We start from the raw sequence: 23,453 nt of genomic DNA, 5'->3' as shown, positions 1-23,453 counted from the left end.
TGGAGGAGAAGGGAAGACTGAATGGCATTTTATAATCTATCTATAAAAGCAAAACTGGCATCTTTTTGTCAATTAAGGTCAGATTTCTATTGTCAAATAAGAGCAAGGTTAATTTTTTAAATGTTGTCTTTTGCTTGGGTTGTTGGCGTCACTCAGATTCGTTATTGTCTTGTCTGCGTGCAGGCAGGCAGGAAAAAGGACCTAAAATGCGGACTCACGGAGGCAAGGGTGAAACTGAAAACAAACAGCTTTATTGCCAGTTGCAGATTAAACAGGAGACAACTATACTGGAAAAACATAAACTAACGGGCAGGCAAACAGGTTAACGGATCACACAATGAAGGTTGATTTTACGACGCGACAATGAGCAGGGGAAGACGCAAATACAAGAGGTGAACAGAGCTAAGAGGAAACAGCTGGGAGACACGGCTGACACTGATTACACTGACGAGACAGGGAGAGCACAAACAGAACACACTGACAAAAGACACAGACTTTCAAAATAAAACAGGAAATGCACAGACTGGACTCTGAGACGCGGTACAGACAGAACAGAGGGAACACATGGGCAGACACAAAACAGAGGGAGCGCAAAACCAAACCTCTTAAGAACCAAAGGGTGTAAACCCAAACACATAAACAAATCAACATAAACTAGAACAAAGGATCATAATAACAACAACAAAATAATAATAAAAAATAAACACAACGCTGGGTCAAATGACCCATGACCATGACAGTTATAAGTATGTCTTATTTGGGACTTATTCTAAGCTCTTCACATAATGTCACTTCGAGCATTGAGGAGTTTCTGTTAGTCAACGCAGTCTGCAAGAGCTGAGTCTGAGAAAGTGAGTCTGACAGTCTGGCGGAGACACACAGAGACCTTGCAGGCTGCTAAAGGGCAAAATAGAGGGGGCTGCAGAGATTGGCAGCAAGATGGATACACGGGCTATTATGCAGGCAATGGAGATAAAAGCAGCCAGGTTGAAAGACAAAAGTGCTATGAAGTCAGAGGTACAACTGTATGAAGGTGACTGGCAGGTTATAGACAAAAAAAGACATAAGACGTGTGAATAGCCAAAAGAAAGAAAAGAAAAGAAAGGGCTATTTGTTCAGTGTGAAATTGTATTTTTATGAGTATGGGGTTTGGGATTCAAAAAGATTAAAAAAAGATTAGGAACAAAGAGGGCAGAGGAGATGAGAAAGTAAGCATTAAATGGCTTCATGCACCTGTTTTGTAAAATGGAAAAAGTTTGACAGGTATGCATTGTATTTCATATTGAAAAGATGTCAATAGGTAAAGTGCAAAGATCTCAAGGACACAGCTAACCCATTCTTAGTCCACGTTCTGTGGATATCCTTTTAGATTATCACCAGTTTTCTTGTTGTTTTCCACCTCTAAACAGCAGCGCTTGGACAAAATAGTTCCAGGGGACTGTTTCAGAGTAAGTACCCACTAGCGAGGGTTCCTCTGGGAACAATATACCGTCTTTTTTTTCTCTTTCTTTTCCATTTCCATTTGCATTGCTAATAGGGACTCGGGAGTTATGTAATAGCCAGCCAGCAGCTGTTAATGCAAGATCACCCCTTGTTGTGGTCTTTTGGGTTCTTGTAATCCTGTTTCAGCCTATAGTGTGCGCTGGATGCTTATAGTAGTATTTACATTTTGCTCTGAGAGAGTCAAAATCAAGGTCAGTCTCTGAAAGAGATGCACTTTTCCAGTATAAAACACAGTCGCTTCAGTGGTCAACCATAGAAGTCACATGGACATTTTTCCCAACCAGTTTTCCCTAGCGACAAGTAGTTGCCAAGGAGGTCACTGGCCAGTCTGGGCCTCTGATTGATGCTTTAGAGATCATTTACCCAGCAATTGCCATAAACCTCTAGCAACCACTCGCAACGAGTTTGGAGTACTGATTTTTCCCTCATGCCTGGTAGTTGTCTAAATTGTTGGAGACTGCTCTCTAGGCCTGTGTCACTGAGGCCTTATTCATTTGATCCTTCATCATCACCATGATTATCACTCGTTCCAAATAGCGGATGAGTCAGTGCTGTTAGGTGGTAAGTGGTCACTCGTCTGTGAAACGTCAGTAGTGCAAATTATCTTTGTACAGAGTTGACCTTTTTCTTTATCATGTGCTCATTGAATCAGCCTCAGCCCCAGCTGTTAGCTATCCTAGTGGCGTGTCTGTAACAGGAAATGTAGGATGGACTGTCATCCTAAATAGGTATTTGTGGTCAGGTAGGCTACCAGATAGAGTATTTTTAATAACTGCAACAAAACCTGCAAAACTCTTTGCAGCAGAAACTCACAATGATTCTATTTGAAATCTTCTACAGCCAGACTTATTTTAGGACGCTAGACCTCAGTAGGCCACATCTCTCAAAGGAGGTGATCCCTAAAATTGGACACAGCATCTGCGTCCGTCCTGCTCTCTCTAATTTGCATGCTCTTCGCTGCTCTAACCTTGATTCGGCTTCAGCAGTGACTCAAACCTGGAGGAAGGTTGAGCACGAGTAGGTAACAGACAGGAACAAGAGGGGAAAAAAAACAAAAGGCGAGAAAAGGGAGACAGAGAGAGGGGGAACTGATGACGAGAGGAGAGGAGACATACGGACAGACACAGTCCAACAGATGGAGAGCTATGGGGATATTTGGAGGATACATGAGGCAGTTATCAACCTATTTGGTTTCTTCTACAGGAGCGCCCAAGTGTCACTAATGGCAAAGTAGGGGCTGGTAAACACATTTCTGTGACAGCACGACACTGCCGAAAAACAAATCAAACTCTCTTCTCGCATTTCACACCCTCTCAACCCTTTTCTCTCTATCTCCCTCAATTACTCATTTCTTGCCGCTCTGCCTTTCTTCCTCTCTCTTTCTCTTTTTCTTCCAGTCTGTCTTTGTCTGGTCATCTCTATCTCCTTCTTCCTTTCTGTTGCTTTCTCCTCTTTACTAGCTTCACCATCTCCTCTCCGCTGTGTACACCCAAAAAAATGAAAAACAAGGCCATATGTGTGGGGACAGCAAGCAGAACTGCACTCCTGATGTTCCTGTGGAGGCAGTAAAGCGTCTCTCTGCAGGCCGCGCCCACTTCAGCCGTGCTCAGGACATGTGGACGGTTGGCAGGCTCTGCAGCGCCGAGCAGCACGGTGGCTGCTTTCTGGCTGGGTGTACTGTGATGAGACTGGGAGTATAATGAAGCTGCTGGGTCCTTGTGTAGACTCGCTACCCCATGTACAATGGCTGTCTGAGCTGCTGGTGCAGAACAGGATGGAAAGTTTGTACGGTTTCACTTGCAAGAGACTAGGATCATTTGAAATTCTAATTGTCAGAGAGTTTTTATGAAGGCCAAATTAAAATGGCCTGACTCCTGACTGATTATTGCATGCACAATATGTAGTAATAACATTGTGCTTTTAAGTAACTTAGCCCTCAGTAGCCTCAAATATTTTTTAATACCCTATATGTCCGATGGCCTCAAAGTAGTATATCAGCATCAGTTGGAAGCATCAAAGCCAGTGTTAGCCGCTCCTGAGACTTCTCCTTTCCTCAAAGCCTTAGCTTGTGTTAAAATCATTCAAACACAGGGTTCACCTCTTTCTGACCTCTCCTTCAGGAGAGCTTTACACACGTGTGCGTACGTGTCACTTCTTTTCACACTCATTCCCTGTTGTCCTTCAACTTATCGATCTAGGAGCTACATTTTCTTTCTTTTTTTTTCTTTGTGAGGGGTCAGAGCACAAGGGCTAACTTACTCGACGGTCTAAAGAGAACACTGGTATTAGATTAGGAGGACTTTAGATTAGGTATTAGAGACTTATTAAGGGTGTCACATGACATTGCTTGCATTTTAGATTTCTGTTTTCACAGAGCAGATGTTGGTTAATGTAAAATTATGAAGACTTCACACATAATAAATAATATCATCAAAATGTTTAGAGAATCTGGAGAAATCTTCGCGCTCAAGGGAGAAGGTAGAAAATCAGTAGTGGATGCCTGAGATCTTCAGGCCCTCAGATGGCACTGCATTAAAAACCGGTATTAATATCTCATGAAATCACTGCATCGGTTCAGGAATCAGTGGGAACACAGTTCACCATGCAATCCACAAATCCACATTAACGTCCCATCGTGCAAAGAAGGAGTCATATGTGAACATGATCCAGAAATACTATCCAAAGTTTTAAAATAGACTGATGGTGTGGGGCACATTAGTGCCTATGGACTGGCAGCTTCCGCTACATCAGTGCTGAAAGGTATAGGACAACATATGCTCCCATCCAGGCAGCGTCTTTTTCATCGAAGGCCTTGCATATTTCAGCAAGATAATGATATCGTGCATACTGCATCCATTAGAAAAGCACGGCTCCGTAGTGGAAGGTGCTGAACTGGCTTGCCCGCAGGTCAGACCTTTCACCAGATGAAAACATTTGGCACATTATTAAATAAAACATATGACAAAGAAGACCCAGCTAGAATTTTATATCAGGCCAGAATGGGACAATATTCGTCTCCCAAAAGTTGAACAGCTGGTCTCCTCAGTTCCCAGATGTTTGCAGACTATTGTTAAAGAAGAGGGCTGCTACACATGGCCCTGTCCCAACTGTCAGACACATTGCTGCCGTCATATTCAAAATGAGCAAATATTTTTCTTAAAATTGTGCACTAGAAATAAACGATGGGATTCTGAGATTTGAAAAATTTTTGGGAGTTCAGGTTGCATGTGTAATCTATTTAGTTTTATTCACATGGTGCTGCAGACATGACTTTACGGTGAGTTCAAGGCTTTTACTTTTGAATGTAGTCACATTAATAGTATTAGTAGCAGTCCTGGTATACAGTAGCAGTCCTATATATATATATATATACACTTGTGAAGCACTTAAGTTCAATAATCGTTTGTTGTAGTTTTTCAATATATTTCATGTCTTGTGTTCCCAAAGTGCAAAAACACAGAGAAAGTTGCACATTTGAAATCATGTTGTTCAGATCCATGAGGTGTGCTAGGGTGTCTCAGCGTTCACTGCAGTCTGTGGGAATTTGTATGCGATAGGGCACATCCACATAGAACAAAGGTTGGGAGGTCACAGGTGTGTCAGGTATGGTTTCTCTTTATGATTGGGTCCCTCTAAGTAAGTTATTTTTGCTGTGAGCACCACAGGAGACAAAGAGGGCTCTATTTAGTTGAGTTCTGATGTTTAGTTATGACATTAAAAACATCTTAGAAATTCATCCGCTGTCTCCATCTTCTTTCTTTCTTCTTTAACAATTATCTTTATCTCATACAAACTTTGATTCTGAACTATATTTGTCAAACATCTTCAGTCAAACACTTTGGGATTTAAGCTCAGAACTGAGCAGTGAACAGAAGGAAGACTCTCAGGCTGGACGTTTCAGTAGATATTCAAATCTAATGTACAACTTTGATGCCATGCTTATTAGAAGAGGCTTAAAAACAGTTGTGAGTTTCATAAAGTATTTAGTCACAGAAAATCTATATTATTGCAGTGGAAATGGAGTTCCAAAGCCAAGAGAATGCCAATTTATGGCACACGTTAAAACACAGCTCAAATGCTCAGCTGAGGCCTTGTGCTGGCACTACTTTACTCTAATTCTGACGGCGAGACACAGTTGCTATTAGCTCCAATCTCTCTTTCTCACATCACACCCTGCATGCATTCTGTTATCAGGAAAGGTGTCAGAGGAATGCGCTTAACACATCCACCGAGCGGTGTGTATATATGTGCGTGCCCATATTTAGCGAGGTGACACTTTGGATCGACCGTGCGTTACTACTGGGACCGACGCCGGTGTGTGAGGGGTTACATGGGTCACTAAGTCACTAAATACTGCCGAGGGAAAGTCGGTAGGTGGTTGCTGATGTTTACAGGGGCCCTCGGTAACACCTACTCAGCTGACAGCGTGATTGTGCGTATATGAGCTAGTGTGATTGTCCTAACCTCTTCCTGGACTTCCATTCTTCCGAGGAACATTAGTAACAGACCAAAACACTCCCATCTGCCACTGCGCAGTCCTTGGATTTGCCTCCCATCCTTTCTTCTCCCCTTGTTTAATCATCTCAGCTTCTCTTTCTTGTATCGCTTTCCAGTCAGCGCCTCTTGTTTTCATTTTGCTTTCAAGGTTTCTTTTCTGTCTTTTGAAAAAGGTCCAGTCATGCTTTTTGTTTCTTTTTTATGTCCCCTTTTTACATTTCCTGCTCTCCTCATTCTGTCATTCGCACCACCTGTTCTTGTTGAGTTGTCCCTTTGTAGGCTACTGCCATCCACTCTTGCCTCTCTCATGCACACACTGCTGGCGCTTTCATTTCCTCGCACATTTTAAACTTCCATATCGGATTATAAAACGCCGCCACTTGTGAGCGCTCCCCTCGCTTCTGCCTCTGTCTTCGCGTCTGAACATCTGTCTCTCTCCCTGTTTCTTTCCCTCTCACCCTCTCGTTCGCATACACAGCAGCGCTGCCAGCGTGGGGAATGGCAAAACCGAAAACAATAAACGTTATCACAACAGCCACTGAATTCAGAGAGATAAGAAATTCATTAGGCGCCAGCTTGCTAATGACGTGCAAAGGGATGAAATTATGGCAAGGACAAAAAGGGTGTAAGGGATGGGGGCTGGAGGAGGAAGGAGGAGAGGAGGTGAAATGAGGAGGAGCGCGGGGTAGAAAATGTTCCTGAGGATGGTACACCATATCGTAATGCGCCAGCTCGATTGGCTTGTGACCTCTGCGAGTCAAACAATGAAACAAGGCTTCACTTGTATGACAACAAGCTTTCTCTTTGTGTTAGTCTCCGTCCCTCTTCTTCCCTGCCTCACTACTGTGGAGCTGTGCTCATGCTCACATTCACTTACTCTGCTTGTGCCTGCTACTCAAGGTCGAGCTAATTGACGGCCTTCGTTTACCAGTAAGAGAAGTTCACAACCCTTTGCCTTGGTTCAGCACGGACAGGGAGACAATGAAAGAGAATCTGGGTGTTTCATTTGAACACTACTATCCACCTGCGTTTTGTGCTGAGGACAATAAAGTAGAGGGTCATCTGTGGCACATCAAACACAGAAAACCATAATCCCAATGTCAGAACCTCAGCTTGCTTAACATTCCCTCTAAAATGCACACACACGCACACACACACACATCATGCACACACATCCACCATCTGGTGCCAGTCCTGCCCCATGTTCAGACCCCCCTCTGTCCTGTGCTGGATTACCCTCTCAGTATTTACATCTTCCAAATCCAGCCAGCAGCCTCTGATAGGGGCCATCTGTAATCTGAAGGTTATATTTGCTGCGTGTGTGTGTGTGTGTGTGTGTGTGTGTGTGTGTGTGTTTGTGTATCTGCCTGTAATTTGTTCCTGCTCAGCATGGGGACAGTATCAGCGTCCGTGACATCTGTTCAACACAGGGCCTACACAGCAGAACTGAGCATATCATCTACACTGTGCAGCGCAGGGATAATGCAGTCTCACACACACACAAACACACACCTACCCAACATATATCAGTGCAGAAGCACATGAACTCAACAAAAACTGGAGTGTTTCACAGGTGTTGCAAGACCTTTTTAATGTTTTTCCCCCTCTTTGCTTTGCTCGATTCTCGTTGTGTGAATTAGTGTCTACTACTTCTGTCTACTAGGATATTTACTGGAACCTGATCTGTCCTCTCTTTTCTTCCTTATTCCAATTAAGGATGAAAAAGAAAAGCCAAAATAGATAAAAAGGGATTATTGAATTGAATGTGTGCGTGTGTGTGTGTGTGTGTGTGTGTGTGTGTGTGTGTTCAGAATATCATTTAGGGACATTTAATCATATACTTGTGATTCTAGGAAACATCAAGAAAAAAACTGAATAAATGTGATTTGGTTAACGAAAGATAATTAGACTGCCATTTGCTCTCCTCTTTAAAAAAAATATATACATATATAGTTTTTGTTGGTTGGCTGGTTTTTGGTTCTTTTAAAACTCAAGACCCTGCTGGCTAAATGAAGGTCAAATGACATTACACAGATTAGATTTGAGCATAAATTTAGTCATCCATCCGCTTATCTTTCTCAGGGTCGCGGGGGGCAATGGAGTCCGGTGGGAACCCACGCGAACACAGGGAGAACATGCAAACCACACAGAAAGCCCCCGGCTGAATGGTGTAATTGAACTCAGGACCTTCTTGCTGTGCAGCAACATTTAATTTACTATTACACTTACAGATGTCTACAGACTAGAAGAGATTCAAAAGAGAATGTTGATGTGCAAAAGATATTTCAGTAAAAGGCTCAAAATAAAATCAGCCGAGGCCAGACTTTTATACACTTTTATTTTTTAAACCTACTGAATCCTATATCTCCCAAAATACAGCTAAAAAACATCCTTCATCATAACCTTTCTGCCTGCATGAAGCTACTTTCGGCTGCAGGTATCTTTCTGACTCAACCCCCAAAGGGAGCTATATCTCCTCCCGGAATCAAACCGGGGATCTTTCACTTGTTTGGCAACCATTAAAGTCCATAATCTTTAAAACTCCATGCCTAAACAAGATATACCTCTGCACCATTTTTAGCCCCTACCTATTTGGTAAATTATAATACAGTAGCTTCATATATGCATCTGCCTTGAAAGGCAGAGATTGCAAAAAGATAAGCAAAGGCATGATAGTCAGGAGTTAAAGTCTTGTCTGAAGATCAAAGTTCATCATTTCACTTTCCATATTTAACCCCCCCAGAAGTACTTTAAAAGCAATCATCCATCTATCCATCCTGATGCTTATCTAATTCAGGATCACAGGTGAGCTGGAGCCTATTTCACCCGTCACAGGGTAAGAGGCGGGGTAAACCTTGGACAAAGCCAAAAACTGATCAGTAAATTATTCAAATCAATTCTTAAACAATCAAGAAGCCATGGAAAGGGGCCAGACTGAGGTGATGTAATGTTGTCTGCTAAAACCAGCAAGAAGCCTCTCTGAAGCAGGGGGAGACGAGAGAGTGACTTCACCTGTTTTACAGCTTTTATTTTCCTGTTAAAGCTCGAGCTGACAGTACTTGCTAACATAAAAAGCTCCTCCGCACCTGCAGAAAACATTTCTTTAGGCATAAAAATAGTGAACTGCTCGTTAAATTACATGTTTACTTGAAATCTTTTTCTTTTTCCTTTTTTTAAATATAATATTTGCAAGAATGCTTGCAGATCATTCATGTTGCACCCATGTGTATGCAGATGAGTGTGTTTGCATGATAGCCCTGCCACTGTGCACATCTGTGTGTGCTCTGACGGTAAACTCGTTCCCTCTCCGTTCAGAGAGAAGCCGCAGCAGGCAGGGGAAAGGTTCCGAGGCTAATATTCACGTTTGAAAGTCCGCCGCTCCTCGCCGATGTTGACAACAACTTGAGCAGAATCCATGCAGAGAAGGAAAACAAAAAAACTGGAATAAATTTACAGCTCAGCCGTCGGATGTTTCGGAGATGAAGTGATGTTCTCTGCTGAGATGAAATATGATGGTGAGGGTGCCTAGTTGCATTTTCTGCCTGGCACAGGAAGAGCCCATCTGGAGTTGAGCGCTAGATGTACTCTGTTGTTGTGTTGCATGTTGCTGTAATGGCTCTTCTCACTTCTGCTGGTGTTTTTAATACTGTTTATTATTATTATTACTGAAGCAACATGCAGGCCAGCTTACAAAGACACGTGAGAGGATATCGTTCTCATGATTTAAGATGCTCTGCCAAAGATTAGATGGAGAAATGGACAAAAGGTAGGGTGTTTATCATGTGTACCGGGGGGCTGAAGAGCAGTGAGACGCTGGCTGGCAGCTGCCCCATATGACTGTCACATCCCACCCACCACCCGCCAGAAAAGCAGAAGGAAGCAACTCGTCATCACTGTGACAACCAACGCGTGACGAGAGGAGGGAGGAAACTTATCCATCAAAGAATGATGCAGGGATGAGTGCACTGATCGAGCTTTCTGCACGTACACGCACACATGAACACACACATAATGCTTTCATATTTCATTTGGGTCATCAAGAGCAACTGTCTCCGAGAGGAAATCTCTGACTGAATCTCGTGCTTTCTCCACTCAACAATACAGTAATGTATTTCCCTGCTAATAAAGTGACTGTAACCCCCCCATCGGGCAAATGTTCAGAACACAAAGACAAGTGGGGGGAAGCATTAATTCAAGTGCAAGCTAAAAACACCCAAAGCCAGAGACAATTCATTCTGGCATGAATTCATTTGAAGGAAATTAACCTAAAAGCTTAAAAACAGCTGCTTTATACATTTGGATTTTTTTTTACTGATAAAACTGCATGGTTACAATTTGATTACTGCCACACTGCCATACAAAAAGATTCTTGTGTTGTTGCAGTCTTCCTTATAGTTGGAAAACCTGCCTGCCAGTATGTGAAAAATAAAAAAAATCACATGAGGAGGTTTTTTGCTGAGGCTTTAATACATGTACAAACAAGGTGTATAAACCCTGAGCATTGAGCACCATCCAGTGGAAGCATGTGTGTTTAGCACTCACTGAGAGACTTGAGCTGCACAAGGAAACTGGAAAACATAATGCATGAAGGCACTTAATTATAAAAGGGTCTCAAGGGTTTAGTGTTTTGTAGCCGTACACTCTGCTTTACTCTTAAAGCTGCTCTAATCCATTATTTTGTAGCACGCAAAACTGTATTTACATAGCACATTTCATTCCACAGAGTGCAGCATAACATATAATGCACGGCTAAATCCACTAACAGACAAGTCGGTGAATTAACAGAACAATTAAGAAACAGTAATCTCTCATAAAAAGCAAACCAAAAAAACAAAATAAAGAAATAACACAATTTTTAATCCATCCAATACAAGTTTAACCCATAAAAGAAGTACGAATTAATTAAGACTCATTAACCTCCTAGGACCTGGCGTCCACATATGTGGACATCACATTTTGACTTATTTAGACCAAAATACTGAATTTTGCTCTACAAGGGCCTGATATCCACTTACGAGGACATTATCCTGCTACTGTTTTATCAAAAGTTTAAACGAATATCCTCATATTTGGCTCTTATTTTTCTTAAAAACAAAAATAAGGTTAAAAAAAATTTGGTAATTCTTTGTTTTTACATTCATCAGGCCCCAATATGAGCAAATATCAAAGAGAAATTAAAAATGCAGGCCGTGGAAGAGTTCGGGTATTAGGAGGTTATAACCAACAAAATCTTTTACAAATAAAAATTAAGAAAATTATAATTTTATATCTCTCGGCTGGCCTGGGAACGCCTTGGTGTTCCCCCGGATAAGCTGGAAAAAGAGAGAGGGAGGTCTGGGCTTCTCTGCTTAGGCTGCTGCCCCTGCGACCCGGCCCCGGATAAGCGGAAGAAAATGGATGGATGGATAATTTAAATTATTAATTAAAAGACCAGAAATAAAGACAGATTTTTGCATCTTGCCAATTGAAACCTGTAACATAAACATAAATAAGGTGAAATAATAATAGGTGAGAAATTCATCATTTAATTTTGTTACTACTCGACTCTGCCGCCACCAAGTGGCCAAAGATTATTATACCCACATGTTACAGGTTTAAGTTCAGACTGTGTGACGTCTGCCATTAATCTGAATATGAAAAAGTGAAATTCAGTTTACTTATATAGGGCCAAATCACAACAACAGTCTCCTCAAGGTGATATATACTGTATGGTAAAAACTTCACAGTAATTCAATTCAATTCAATTCAATTTTATTTATATAGCGCCAAATCACAACAAAAGTCGCCTCAAGGCGCTTCATAGATACAGAGAAAAACCCAACAATCATATGACCCCCTATGAGCAAGCACTTTGGCAACAGTGGGAAGGAAAAACTCCCTTTTAACAGGAAGAAACCTCCGGCAGAACCAGGCTCAGGGAGGGGCGGGGCCATCTGCTGCGACCGGTTGGGGTGAGAGAAGGAAGACAGGATAAAAGACATGCTGTGGAAGAGAGACAGAGGTTAATAACAGATATGATTCAATACAGAGAGGTCTGTTAATACATAGTGAGCGACAAGGGTGACTGGAAAGGAAAAACTCAATGCATCATGGGAATCCCCCGGCAGCCTACGTCTATTGCAGCATAACTAAGGGAGGATTCAGGGTCACCTGGTCCAGCCCTAACTATATGCTTTAGCAAAAAGGAAAGTTTTAAGCCTAATCTTAAAAGTAGAGATAGTGTCTGTCTCCCGAATCCAAACTGGAAGCTGGTTCCACAGAAGAGGGGCCTGAAAACTGAAGGCTCTGCCTCCCATTCTACTTTTAAATACTCTAGGAACAACAAGTAGGCCTGCAGAGTGGGAGCGAAGTGCTCTAATAGGGTGATATGGTACTACAAGGTCATTAAGATAAGAGTAACAGTAATATTCTAGGAAATATATAATCATGCTGTGAGTAAGCACTTTGCAATGGTTTGTTGGGAAAAAAAAACTCCCTTTTAATAAAAAGATATCTTCAACAGGTTCAGGGAGCGGCAGCCATCAGCTGTGAGCGGTTGGTGGGTGAAGGGAAAGAGAAAAGAAACCAGAGCACAGCAAGAAAGACAAGATTTAATGACATGCTAGAGTGATATATGAACAGAAAGTGCTCAGTGCATCACAGTGTATTACAATAAATCTCACAGCAGTTTGAGCCTATAGCAGTATAAGGGTTCGGGGTAACTTGATCCAGCCCTAAATGTAAGCTTTAGCAACAGGGAACATTTTAACCCAATTTCGAAAAAGTAGAGAGGGCGTTGCCTCCCAAGTCCAAAATGGGAGTAGGTGCCACAGTAGAGCGGCCTGAAAGCTGAAGGCTCTGCCTCCCATTTTACTTTTAGATACTCTAAAAGCATAAGTAAGTGCTCCTTTGAGGTGATCTGGTACTATGAGGTCTTTAAGATAAGATGGGGTCTTGTTACTCAAGATTTTGAATGTGTGGAGAAGAATTTTAAATTCAATTCTGGAGTTAACGGGGAGACAATCAAAAGAAGCCAATGTGGAAGAAATATGTTCTCTTTTTCTCTTCCCTTTGGCACTGTCGCTGCAGCGTTGTAGACTACAGGGAGACTTTTTAGGAACAATTTGGAACAACCTGAATAAATAATTACAATAGTTCTGCCGAGAGGTAGTGAACGGGTGAACTAGCTTTTCACCTACACTCTGAGATGGGATAAATAGAGCTCACTGGAGACTTTGGTTTGACTTCCAAAGTGCTTCATGTCCCGATCCCTGGGACTGGTCTGGTTCTGGCCATGGCACAGAGGTGTCAAACTGTTTTGTGTTTGTAGAATGATTAGCAGGGCTAAAACATAATCGGAGAGCTTGCCACCTTCTTTAAAGTAGAGTCTCGGGGTCTTCTGTTATTCCAGTTTTAGTTTTGATGAGCTTGTGTAAATTGTAGCTTCAGTTTCGCGTTCTTCTGTTGCTTTAGTTTATCTATTCAAGGTTGACCTAGGTTGAACTTGAGCAGGTTGTCTTAATCTTGTCAACATGCCTAAATTACTTGCTGCCATGTGACTAACTGTACAGATATTTGCAAGCAGGTGAATCAGTGTACCTAACAAAGTGGCCATAGTGTACATGGACTGGCTTTAAAATTCTGCTTTTCTTAATGGATCTCTCAATTTTTGTTTTCTGTACACCCAAAGCAGAGACATGTAAATGCTTTTCCTATTCAGAGAAGATGACTCATTCAATCTTCCAGAGATTCACGTGACACACAGTAACCAGCTTCGTCAACCACTGGGCAGATGCTGCCCTCTGCAGATCAGTGAAAGCAGCATAATGAAGTGTTTAAATCTTAGTTTTTTTATGTCCACGAAGATAAAAAGAAAACAAACTATGGTTTGCATTAGCGCAAATCACACATGCTTCACTACAATATTTTATCGCTATCCTGTGACAAGAAGACTACATTTATGGCTGAAGTGAGAACCAAAAGGTAATGACTGCAGCCAGAATAATGAATGTGTGATAAATAATAGAAGAATAATGAAGATAATGGCTTTGAGGGAAAAAAACAAACAAACACAAACTAATAGGTGCACACATGAGGACAGATCATTTCAGTATCACCGTTTGCCTTTTTTTCAGAGAGAGACAGCAGTTCAGCTTCATTAAGAGGAAGTTGTAGCTGGCCAAAGGGCACAAGTGGATCACAATCACACATCCGGTCTTTTGTTACATTAGAAACAGAAAAATAGTGTTTAAGTCAACTTGGTTTAACCTCTATTAAAAATAGCACTGCATTGGACTCCTCCATTGGCATGGCATTTGAGCATGCGGGGCTGTTAAGTAATGCACAGTTTAAAAATCACTCAGAATTAAGTGAATGCACACTCAGAGTTATAACATTTTAAGCTATGAGTCTTCTCTTGAAACATGAAGCTTGACTCAAACAAGTGGCATGACAATAAATTAGAAAGCACATCTAATCAGCATCGACTTCTATTTTCTTTGAGTCTGTACTTCTTCAGTAGAATTCAGGGGGAAGTATTGTGCACCACATCTTATCAAAGACTGCTTTTTTTTATCTGTTACCCAACATCTATCAATTATTTCTAGTAATCCGCTTTTCTTGAACCTTATAGAAAGGAATACGAACGCACCACAAAGTGAGTTTATTAAGTTTGGCTCCTGTTCCTGTTTGAGGTTTGTTTTTTTCTTGTGCTTTTAGTTCCCTCTTTATGTTCCCATTTAGCCTCCCTCTGTTCTGTCTACCCTTTAATGCTCCAGTCCCCTCATGTTCCCTCCATGTTTAGTGTGGTCTCTGTGTCTTAATGTTATTTATATTATGGTTACTTCCTGTTTCACTAATGGGTTGTTTTCCTCTTTCTAGTTTTACTTCTTGTTCTTTTTTCACTTTGTACCCTAATTTTCTCAATTTTTGTGCTATTCTTCTCATAATTACTTTACTTGCATACATTCCTCATATTGCTTAAGATTTGTGTATTTTTGCATTTTCTCCTATTCAGTTTGTAGACTCTTTGCCTGTTCTTGGAAGTTTCAGTGCCTAAATTGTTTCACTTTACTGAATGCTTTTCTGTGCCCAGGCCCCTGCCAGTATTAAAGATTTGATTTTGGATGTTACTTTTTTCACATTTTTCTGATCCAAGGAGTAGACTCCATCCATAATTAATAGCCTTAAAAGGTTTGTTTACAGAAAGCTCAGTGACAGACAGTTAGGACAAGGGGCGGGTTTCAGTCACAACTCAAGTATTCTGTGCATTGGAGCAGAGCTTGGGAGGGGGTGTGGTTTAGGAGGTGGCGATTTAAGGTGAGCAGCGTCATTGCCCCAAAGTCCTCCTGTGTGGTCCTTCCCCTGCTCTTGCTCTCTTTTTTTTCCTATGTGTTCTTGTTTACCTGTTTTCCACGTGGTTTTCAATTGTGCCCTCTATCTACCCTTGCTCTGCCAGCCGACCACTCCTCACTCCCAGCTTCCCTCCAAGTTAAGTGTTTTTGTAAATAACTAGTGTCCTCAAGTCCAGACTCTTGGTAGAACCATGACAAGTGGAAGACCACTGATGGGGAGTTGGCAGGCAGGTGAGGAGCAGGTACGTCTGTGAATCCACAGAGAGTGTTTGGCTGAGACTTGTGAGCTCCTGACTCTTTAAGGAAATATGGAGTGGTTGTCCAAACCCCCCACCCCTTGAGGCTATCAACCCAAACTGCTGCTTTGTCAATGTTTGACTTTGGTTTCTACCCTTTCTCTGTCTGTCCTAATCCTTCTACTTTGAAATTGTTTCATTCTCCACATTTAAACCATGATAGGCTGTGTGTCAGGCAGGCAAGCAGGAGTGGTGGACCCAAAATGCAGGACTCAGACACAGAAGTGAAACTTAAAGCGCACTAAACACTAGAAACATGGAGGCAGAACACACAGCTAGTTGAGGGTACAACACGACAGGGAACACAGGGCTTATATACACAGGGGAGTAATCAGGGAATGGAAAACAGGAGGGAGACACAGCTGGGAGGGTTTGGGCTAACGAGACACGGGGAGCAAAGCTAGACACAATGAGATGAGGCACAACCTTTCACAATAAAACGGGAAACAAGAAACAGACACAGACTTGACACTGAACTGAACTTATACTAAACGAGAGACACGACCTAAGAACTAATCCCTCACAAAGAATAACTGAAACTAATACAGTCCACATGGTTTTTACTGCCCTATGCATCGCCAAGAAAACGGTCCTCATGAACTGGAAAAATAAAAATAATCTTAATTCTAGCCAATATAGAAACTATCTAATAGATCACATTAGCCTCGATATAGCCTCTGCCACCACATTAGATCAATCCCTCTGGGCTCCTTTGATCGGCTCCATCACCTAGCGGGGTTGGGGGGTCGTGGTTTGGTCCCGCCTTGGCTATTGTGGTTGATGTGGAGGTTGGGATGGGCTTAGGGCACCTGGAGGACCCCTAGAGACGTTATCCCTGGAGGGCTTAACCCGGGGGTTGTGTTCATAACCTGGTTAGTGGCTCTGGTCGCTCTCAGAGGTTGTTCTCCTCGTGGCCGCGTGCAGCGGGGCTGGAGGATGGTCTGTGCTGGCGGACATAGGTTACTGGCCTGGTGGCCTGGCTGCCCCTGAGTGGATCCGGGGCGGGCGTCGGGGTTTGGGGTTCGGGGGTGCTTCGCCTCCGTGCTGGGGCTCTGGCTGGGCCTTGGGGGCTTCGGTCCTCGTCGGTGTGTCGCCGAGGTTGTGGGCGGGTGGGTGCACGGGGGCTCAGCCCTGGCGCAGGGGGCCTCTTGTGCATCGGCCTAACCGGGGGGCTCTTCAACTGGCAGGGAGGTTGTTCCATCTTTGCAGGAGTCCACTCTGCAGGTGGGGGAGAGACATAGGAGAGGTGGAGAATAAACTTAACCTGGGTGTCTGTGTCTTGTGTAGTCTGGGAGATGATTGAATGTTGGGGTGGGTACAGTTTCCTCTGCGGTGGGGTAGGGTGGGCTGCCCCGGGTCCTGTGGGGCTTGGCTGTGCTGCTGCCGTAGGCCCCGGTCTGGATGGGCCTGGGCTCCCTTGCCTTGGTGGATACCAGAGGACGGGGGTGCCTATTGGGGTCAGCGGGGGAGCTGGCCCTAGGGAGGGACACCCTCCCCTCCCTTCTTTTCCTCCCCATCCCCGGCTGCCTCCCTCTTCCCGCTCCACCACACCCACCCACACAGGTAGGGCTTTGGGGTGCGGGTGTGTCACCAGGGTGCAGGGGAGACATTCCCCCCCCCTCTGTCCTCTTCTGGCCACCTGTGCCTCAATTTTATCTCACAACTTAGACATCCACATTACTTACACTCTCATAACACACACACACATATATATATATATGTATATATATATATGTATATATATATATATATGTGTATATGTGTATGTGTATGTGTATATATATATATATATATATATATATATATATATATATATATATATATATATATATATATATATATATAGGGCCTTGAGGGTGGGCACGTTAACGGCGTCCAGTAGACGGTCTGTGTATTCAAACCTACCTCTGGCGCCGGTGCCCACCTCTCAATTTTAAATCCATGTAGACATTGAGGGTTCTCGGGAGGGGCCGTGCTAACACCTGCTGCTCTCTGGCAGCAGCACCATGCTCTCCCTTGTTTTAAACACACTTTAGAGCAACACGCAGCAACACTACACTTGAGCGGGAGGAGGAGGGTATGGGGTCTTAACACACCCCCGTTCTCTGCTAGCCATCGGGGCGGGGGGGCTGGGAAGAGATGCTGGCTGTCCGATTGGCCTCCCTGCTGCTGCGGAGCCTGGGGCGGTCTGCTAGCCTCCACCCCGGAGGGAAGGGTAATATCTCTTGGGTCTGGGTGCCGTTTCCCCCTCTGGGGGCGAGGATACCTGGACCCGGGGTATAGAGTATGTTTGGGGAGTGTGATTGTGTGTACATGTCCATTTACGTTTATTCCTACGTTGGGTGAGTGCTGAGTGTTTGTATATGTGTGCATGAGGGTGGGAATGCATGTCTGTGTCTGTGTGTGCCTGTTTGTCTGTGTCTATATGTCAGGTCGGGTCTTAGACTCCACCTCTCTGGGAACTCCCAGGCCCTCCAAGTGTGGAGGCCTATCTCCCCTCACCACACTCCCTGCCGGTGACTGATGCCCTCAGGGGTCGGTGCATTGTTGGTTCTTGGTGTCCGGGGCTGGGCGCTCAGGTCATGTGCCAGCTCACTCCCGGTGGCTACTTGGCGGGGCCTGGCGCCTGCTGCTCAGTCAGGCCTCTTCCGGGGCGCGGAGGGCCCTCGGGCCTCCGGCCTCTGTGCCTGCGGCTCGGTTCACTCTGGCACAGCTGGCTGCCGGCGGAGCCGGCGGGCACGCCGGTGCAGCCCCCTCTAGTTTCTGCCCGGTGGCTACTGGGTGACCCCTCGTCTGGGTATCCTCAGCCCTTCCCATGAAGGTGGCACGGATGCCCCTCCAGTGGTCCTCCTTGGGCTCTTGCACTCTGGGACCTCTGGATGTCTGGGGCCTGGATCTCCTCCATGCCTGCTTCATGCCCTGAGGGACAGGGCTATGGCTCTCTACATCCTCTTGCAGACCATTACATGGGGAAACCATTTGAATACAAGCGCGCCGATCCACACAGGTGTGCACACAGGTGTTCACTGTTTGTAGACTTAAATCACACCTTTCTTGGCTGCTACTTCAAAGCACATTGTGCGCTGTCTGTCCTGCGTGCTGCACAACAACATTCAATATTTAGTATTTACTGCTGTTTACACTTAGGTAGATTAATGCGATGGTGTTGTGTATAGTATGTTGCTTTGTTTTGTTTTGTTTTTTTTTGCTTGTTTTCTATTCTTTTTCTCTCAACAGGTGATCCCGGAGATATTTTTTTTTCCCCCCTTTCTCAATGTCCCTCTCCCCTTCTGTTTTTCTTTTCCTTCCTCTTTCTTTCTCCCTTTCCTATCCCTCACTCATGTCTGTCCCGTCTGTAACAACTGAAAATAAAATAAATAATAAAAACAAAGGTCGATCAAATGGACCAATACGGCAATGCCATGATGATCCATTTGGCAAAATAAATCCATTGGGTATCCTTGTTGGTCTTCAGACAACAATTCTGACGGCTAAAGAACCAAATGGGACAGGCAAAAAAAAAAAAAAAAAAAAAAAAAGAATAACTGAAACATAGAATAATACTAATAAACAAAGCATGACAAAAGGATCAGAATACAAACCATAATACAAAGGAATATAAGAACTGAAAATGCTGGGTCAAAATGACCCAGGACCGTAATTTGTATATGCATCAGTCAAACCTTTGGACACACTTCCTAAGTTTATAGGTGTTTCTTTTAAAAATGTAACTGTGGGAAATTTCAAAATTTCAACAACTTGAAAAGTTTATTCGTCTGCAAAATATTTGAATTCCATTATAAAACTTTAATAAGTCACTTTTACCACAGAGCATACATTTATTAAAGTTACCAGTAACTGGCATATTAAAGGTACTTAAAGGCATCAATGCTTGGGAGAGTTTAATAAGAAGACACATGTTAGCATTAGCAGTTCAGGCTAAATCGACCTTCAAAGTAATCTCTATTGACAGAGACTAATATGAAGAGGAGTTTAAAAGCAGCAACTACTTTGGCAAGAAACATCAAAGGAGTGGACTTTTTTTTATTTCCTGTGACTGTCTGAGGTGCAGAGAAGAAGAACTGATAATCTACATGTGGTTTCCCCTCTGACGTTAGTAGGAGGTGGTGGGGTGGCGTGAGGTGAGAAAATATTTTAGTTAGCAGAAATGAAAATAAAACTTACACTTTTATAAAAACAAAAAATCAGTATCAAGGGAAATATCTGCGTTTCTATTGTAATGTAATGTAATTTCCTAGAGGACAGGTTTCAGTCTTTATCACTGCGCTTGCACAACCCACGTCAGTATACTTGATTAGTGAGAATTGAGTCAGCTGCTTTCAAAAGTGCTCTGTTTTTATTGCAAAGCTCACTATGAACTTCTGAGAAATACGCCTCTGATAAAATTCACAATTTAACCGCAAATGATTTCCATATTGTAATAATGAAGAACCCCAGCCGAGAACTGACGCCCCCCTCCCCATTCTTGCAACTATGCGAAGCTTTACTCAGAGAACAAAACGCACTTGATCCATCAACATTCACAACATTTAGCAGTTACACACCACCCAAGCTGTTTTGTGCTTAGTGGGGCCATTATTTGTCTTACAGCAGATTAGGCACCCTAAACGCATCTTCAGATGATCACATGGTTCTGGTCAGCTCATCAGATCATCCATCAGATTAACTAGCATCCCTAGTCAGAACCCAGCTGAGACAGCATGAGATGACTTGAACAAACTACAGCTGTTTTTTTTGGTTTTAGCAACACTTAATTTGCAACTGCACTTCCTCCCACTTAAAACTGCAGGAAATCCTCTAGATGACACCAGAGCTAACCAAAACAATGCCAACGATTACGCACACAAAAAAAAGTTTTAAGTAAAAGTTGTCTATTTTGAATAAAGTAACATTTCAGGCACATTTCCTCTCTCTTTATTTACCACATGCCTCCCGATATGTCCTATTCATGTATTTATTTTCATTTAAATTAACTTTTTCATTCATTTTCCAGGTGGCACGGTGGTTAGCACTGTTGCCTCCCAGCAAGGCAGTCCCGAGTTCAATTCCACCATCAGGCTAGGTCTTTTGCATGCTTTTGCATCCTCCCAAAGTCCAAAGACATGCAGTTAGTGGGATTAGGTTCATTGGAAACACTAAACTGCCCATAGGTGTGAATGTGAGTGCGAATGGTTGTCTCTAGCTGTGTCCCAATTCAGGTACAGGTCTGCATCCTGTACGTTGGCCAGAGCCTCCGAAGACCGAGAAGACCCGAAGTGCAAGGCTGTGAAATGGGACGGTCTAACCTTCAGATTTGCGTCACCAGCTGTCTCGGTGGACTTTAATAAACTCAGCCCCTTGCTATCTAAAATATAACAGGACACTGGGACAAATTCTAAATAATAATTTAATTAATAAAGTATTGAAAAGAGTAATAAGAGTAATATTACAACTAAGTAGCTGCTGCCACTAGGGATGGGTATTGATAAGATTTTCACGATTCCGATTCCATTTTCGATTCTGTTTAACGATTCAATTCTTTATCGATTCTCTTATCGATTCTTTTTTTTAAAAAAGGAGAACATTAAGTTCGATTAGCTTAGAACTTTGTTTTATGTCTTCTCTTTGAACAAGATAGAAATTTAGGAGTAACATGGCCTTACAAACCCAACAGTGAGATCTTAAGAGATCCACAGCCTACAGCTCTTCAATGGGGTGTCACTGGGTCCCCAGGAAAAAAAAATTGTAAATGTAAAATAATAAAATAAATATTCTTCTGTAGCAATAACAAAGTATAACATAAATTATTCAGTAGCAATTACACAAGAATATCCAGTAATGTCCCTGCCTACAATTAAACACATTCACTTACTGAAAATCATCTGCTGTGGCAAATGGGTTCAAGCCTTTGACCACAAACTTAGTCACTGCTCGGTGACATTCGTCTATCCTGGCCTGAAAGGAGACGCTACCGGTAGACTGCAGCGAGAACTGCCAGCATCTGAGCCAGACTCTGTCTGTCTCTCTCATCATGGTCACCTAAACGCACAGTAATGGCAGGTTTTGTAATAAGGCAGATCGCGCTAACATAATATGCCCTGTTAGTTGATTATTTACCTGCCGCATTAACGGGAGAGGACGTGCAAACGTTACCGCTGCTGCTGGGTTGAGATTCACGAGTCCGGAGGGGAATTAAAAACACGACATTCATTTAAGGTTATCGCGTGTTTTGTGAGCAAATGCTTTTGCATATTCGTAGTGTTTCCTCCCTTAAATGAAATATCTACTTTGCAAGTATTGCAAGTTGCCCTGTTGTCATCCGTTCTCGTAAAGTATAACCAAAGTTTTGAGCGTTTGAGCCGCTTACGCGCCATGTTTCCTGCCAGGTAAATGACGCTCCGCAACGTGGTGACGTCATTCGGGGCGACTGGAATCGATAAGGGAATCGTTTGCAAAAATGGCAAACAATTCCAAGGAATTAAAACAGTGGGAACCGGTTCTCAACAAGAACCGGTTTTCGATACCCATCCCTAGCCGCCACTTGTTGGAAACTGGAATTGGCTATGAATTCTGGGATAGGTTGAGACACGAAGGATACACCCTACCCATGCTTTAAATTCAAGGAAATGAATTTGTTGGCCGCATTTGGTGCAGCCGAATTGGAACAGCCTTCATCACTTGGCTGTGCCTGGCTTCAAATGCAGCCCCTGAATTGGGACATAGCTTATGTATTAGCCCTGCGACAGACTGGCAACCTGTCCATGGTGTACCCAGGCTCTCACCCAAAGAAAGCTGGGGTAGCTTTATGAATTTAGAATTATTAAGTCATTCTTTCCACTGACGTGGATTTTAAAAATACTCCATCTGGCTCTTTCGATGTTTTTGTTGTGCAGAAATGATCTGAAGCTCTTGCTTTGTTTTAGCAACAGATAAAGTATGCAAGAGTAACCACTTCCTATTTCAGAAGCTTCACTTTGCAAAAACAATGCATATACATGAACCTGACAGTCAGCTAATTTCTACAGCACTTTGTGTGTAGAACTACACTACCAGTAGGGACAAAGATCAACAACCAGTGATGAGATAATGGATGTGGGCCATTGAAGGTACAAAAACAGCAGTACCCAGATTGAAATGCTTCAAAATACATTTAGAAAATAGCTCATGTGACTCATTATTATGGTATTATAAGTCATGGATAAAAATATAAGCAGCATTTTTGAAGGTGTAAGTCATAAGTAAGTGATGTCTTTGGTCATCTCTTGTTGTATTTTGCAAGGAAATAGGTGTGATTTATTGAAACAGGTGCAAGCATACAAAATAAATACAGTATATGAGGCAAAAACAGCATTTGGTATGACTGCCTTTGTTCTTCATCTCTGTATTCTCTTTCTTCATATTCTATATTATTCTTTATTTCGTCTGAGGTCTCTTAGGCAAGCTTTCTTGTAATATATTTTCTTCAGACTTCATGAACAAGCTCTTCTTTCCACCGTGTGATTTTTCTGACACACTGTCACATTGTCAGTGTGTTCGGGATCATTTTCATGCTGAAAGCAAAGATGTTGTGAATCACACATTTTCCAGATCTCATTGCGTGCTGGTTTCAAATCTTATTTACAGATATTTTGAAAATATCGCAAACACCACTGACACGGCCTACACCGTGTTTCACAGATGGCTGTAGACATTCACTGTTCAAACTCTCTTTCCTGATCTTCTCCGACAACTCAGACCAGAAATTAAAAATTTGGATTGATCACTCCATTAGACCTCAGACTTTTCTCACTGTTTCCCTTCCTTAAGATCCTCAGCGACCCTTCCA

The sequence above is a fragment of the Neolamprologus brichardi genome, chromosome 19, assembly GCF_056152115.1.
Source record: "Neolamprologus brichardi isolate AB-2024 chromosome 19, ASM5615211v1, whole genome shotgun sequence".
NCBI lineage: Eukaryota > Metazoa > Chordata > Actinopteri > Cichliformes > Cichlidae > Neolamprologus > Neolamprologus brichardi.
This window is presented reverse-complemented; position numbering follows the sequence as displayed.